Source organism: Oncorhynchus masou, chromosome 6 (assembly GCF_036934945.1).
Source record: "Oncorhynchus masou masou isolate Uvic2021 chromosome 6, UVic_Omas_1.1, whole genome shotgun sequence".
NCBI classification, from domain to species: Eukaryota; Metazoa; Chordata; class Actinopteri; order Salmoniformes; family Salmonidae; genus Oncorhynchus; species Oncorhynchus masou.
Genome location: NC_088217.1, coordinates 16,908,675 through 16,913,183, shown reverse-complemented (window position 1 = coordinate 16,913,183; position 4,509 = coordinate 16,908,675).

Genomic DNA, 4,509 nt, shown 5'->3' with positions numbered 1-4,509 from the left:
CTCTTACATCTATGAGGCGCTATTTCATTTGGATGAAAACGTTCCCGTTTTTAAACAGATATTTTGTCACAAAAAGATGCTCGACTATGCATATAATTGATACCATTCGAAAGAAAACACTCTGACGTGTCCAGAAATACCAAGATATTCTCTGTGCGTGCCCTAGAGCGTGAGCTTCAGGCAAAACCAAGATGAGATGGCATCCAGGAAATGACAAGGATTTTTGAGGCTCTGATTTCCATTGTCTCCTTATATGGCTGTGAATGCGAGAGGGAGTGAGTCCAGCCTTTCTGTCGTTTCCCCAAGTGTCTGGCAAAGCAATATTTGTGGGCAGATCATTGGAAGATTGACCATAAGAGACCATTTACCAGGTGTCCGCCCGGTGTCCTGCGCGAAATTGGTGCGCAAAGTCACCCTGCCCAGTATTTTTCCATGCGATACAGGAAAGCAAGCTTCCACGAACTGCATGTCAATGAAGAGATATGTGAAAAAAACACCTTGAGGATTGATTCCAAACAACGTTTGCCATGTTTCAGTCGATATTAGGTAGTTAATCCGGAAAAAGTTTTACGTTGTAGGTGACTGAATTTTCGTTTCGTTTCGGTAGCCAGGCATTAAATGTAGAGAAAGCGGACGATTTCTCCTACACACAGACGCTTTCAGGAAAAACTGCGCATTTGGTATGTAACTGAGAGTCTCCTCATTGAAAACATCAGAAGCTCTTCAAAGGTAAATGATTTTATTTATTTGGTTATCTGGTTTTTGTGAAAATGTTGCGTGTGCTAAATGCTACTCAAATGCTATGCTAGCTTTGCATACTCTTACACAAATTAGTCAATTTCTATGGTTCAAAAGCATATTTTGAAAATCTGAGATGACAGTGTTGTTAAGAAAAGGCTAAGCTTGAGAGCAGACACATTATTTTCATTTTATTTGCGATTTTCAGAAATCGTTAACGTTGCGTTATGCTAATGAGCCTGAGGCTTTAGTCACAAACCCGGATCCGGGATGGGGAGTTTCAAGAAGTTAAGCACTTTCTCTCTAAGTGTATACTGACCTTGACCTTAAGGATGAGAATAACATTTTATTTACCTGCTATTCATTTTGGGGGGAGATTGAATAAATGAAGGTGTGGCGGAGGTGTGTCTAGCGATGAGCCGCATTCTGACCTTTACTTAATTCGCTAATCATTCTGGCAACAGACAAACAGAGAACACAGGGGATAATGAGGGGAGATGGGTGACTCCTGGTAGGGGGTGGAGACAAGCACAAAGACAGGTGAAACAGATCAGGATGTGACACCCCGCCTGCAAAGCCTGTTTCACACCTGCATATGGTAAGTCTGAATACCAACTACTGAGAAGTGGTAGGAAAGGCATGCTTTCCTAAGTTGGAATCGGACCATAGTGCCGAACTCAAACTCAAGGACACAAGCCAGAGTGGTCCACAGCCATAAAAACACAATGCGCCATTGAATATTAAAAACTATGAAAGACAAACATAGAACAGACAACAAAAACGGATACAACCACAAGACAGCAAATGGCACAGAGCGAACATGCTTATTCATAGTATACACTTAGAAAAGGTGCTAGCTAGAACCTAAAATGATTCTTCAGCTGTCACCATAGGAGAACCCGTTGAACCCTTCCGGGTAGAACCCTTTCCACAGAGTTCTACATGAATCCCAAAGGGTTCTACAGTACCTGAAACCAAAAAGGGTTCCACCTAGAACCAAAAAGGCTTATCCTATGGGGACACCTGAAGAACCCTTTTAGAACCCTTATAAGAGCTTAAGCCTACCTGCCTTTCATACATTTGAGGTAACTATTGAAGTATCCACTGGAAATGTAAGTCTGTCAAGGAAGTCTTAGAAAACACAGAACAATCATGCTCAGATTGGGACAACCCATAAAACATACAGTATGCCTAATGATTGAACAAATATAAGCCGAGGATGACTGTACCAAAACCCACACAGGTTTATTTGCTCAAATCAAATTTTATTTGTCACATGCTAACTTACTTTTTCAACAATGCAAAGTTAAAGATAAAATAAACAATATGAAATGTGATACAATGAATAAATACACAGTGAATAAGAAATAACAATAATGATTAAAAACAACATGGCTATATAGAGGAGTACCCTATATAGAGGAGTATCAGTACTCAGAAAATGTGCAGGATTTGAGCTAATTGAGGTACAGTTGAAGTCGTAAGTTTACATACACTTAGGTTGAAGTCATTAAAACTTGTTTTGGCAATTTGATTAGGATATCTACTTCGTGCATGACACAAGTAATTCTTACAACAATTGTTTACAGACAGATTCACTGTATCGCAATTCCTTTGGGTCAGAAGTTAACATACACTAAGTTGACTGTGCCTTTAAACAGCTTGGAAAATTCCATAAAATTATGTCACGGCTTTAGAAGCTTCTGATAGGCTAATTGACATAATTTGAGTCAATTGGAGTGTACCTGTGGATGTATTTCAAGGCCTACCTTCAAACTCAGTGCCTCTTTCTTGACATCATGGGAAAATCAAAAGAAATCAGCCAAGACCTCAGAAAAAAAGTTGTAGACCTCCACAAGTCTGGTTCATCCTTGGAAGCAATTTCCAAATGCCTGAAGGTACCACGTTCATCTGTACAAACAATAGTCTGCAAGTATAAACACCATGGGACCACGTAGCCATCATACCGCTCAGGAAGGAGATGCGTTCTGTCTCCTAGAAATGAACGAACTTTGGTGCGAAAAGTGCAAATAAATCCCAGAACAACAGCAAAGGACCTTGTGCAGATGCTGGAGAAACAGACACAAAAGTATCTACATCCACAGTAAAACTAGTCCTATATCGACATAATCCAGGCCCTGCATTGCCTAGCTCCATTCCCATTCCCCAGGCACTATCATTTGTTAGAAGCCTCCTCCTAAATGTATTTATTCACTGTCCTAGCACACTCTGCCAACCCAGATGTCCTAGCCATGTCTGAATACTAGCTCAGGAAGACCACCAAAACCCAGAAATTTCCATCCCTAACTATAACATTTTCCGACAAGATAGAATTGCCAAAGGGGGTGGTGTTTGGAATCTACTGCAGAATGGCCTGCAGAGTTCTGTCTTACTATCCAGGTCTGTACCCAAACAATTCGTGCTTCTACTTTTAAAAATCCACATTTCCAGAAACAAGTCTCTCACCGTTGCCGCTTGCTATAGACCGCCCTCCGCCCCCAGCTGTGCCCTGGACACTATATGTGAACTGATTGCCCCCATCTATCTTCAAAGCTCATGCTACTAAGGTGACCCTAAACTGGGACATACTTACCACCCCAGCCATCCTACAATCCAAGCTTGATGGCCTCAATCTCACACAAATTATAAATGAACCCACCAGGTACAACCCCAAATCCACAAACACGGGCACCCTCATAAATATCATCCTAACCAACTTGCCCTCCAAATACAACTCTGCTATTTCAAGATCTCAGCAGTTACTGTCTCATGCCTTCATCGGTAATGGGTCCGCGGTCAAACGACCAGCCCTCATCAAGCGGCTCCTAAAACACTTCAGCGAGCAGGCCTTTCTAATGACCTGGCCCGGGTATCCTGGAAGGATATTGACCTCATCCCGTCAGTAGAGATGCCTGGTCATTCTTTAAAAGTGCCTTCCTCGCCATCTTAAATAAGCACATGCCCCTTTCAAGAAATGTAGAACCATGAACAAATATAGACCATGGTTCTCTCCAGATCCCTGACAGCCCTTGACAGAACAAAAACATCCTGTGGAGTTCTGCATTAGCAAAGAATAGCCCCCATGATATGCAACTTTTGAGGGAAGTTAGGAACCAATATACACAGGCAGCTAGGAAAGCTAAGGCTAGCTTTATCAAGCATAAATTTGCATCCTGTAGCACAAAAGTTCTGGGGCACTGTAAAATCCATGGCGAATAAGAGCACCTCCTAGGAAACACTGTCACTGCCGATAAATGCCATAATTTAGAATTTCAGTAAAAAGCATTTTCTGACTGCCATGCTTTCCACCTGGCTACCCCTACCGGGTCAACAGCCCTGCACTCCCACAACAACTTGCCCAAGCCTCCCCCTTTCCCCTTCACCAAAAATCCAGATAGCTGATGTTCTGAAGGAGCTGCAAAATCTGGACCCCTTCAAATCAACCCGGGCTAGACAATCTGGACCCTCTCTTTCTAAAATTATCTTCGAAATTGTTGCAACCCTATCACTAGCCTGTTTACCTCCCTTTCGTGTCGTCTGAGATTCCCAAAGGTGGAAGTTACCGTGGTCATTCCCTCTTCAAAGACACTCTAGACCCAAACTGCACAGACCTATATCTATCCTACCCTGCCTTTCTAAAAGGTCTTCGTTAGTAAGTGAACAAACAGATTACCAACCATTTAGAATCCCACCATACCTTCTCCGCTATGCAATCTGGTTCAGAGACATTACTGTGCAGCTGTATTCATCGACCTGGCCAAGGCATTCGAC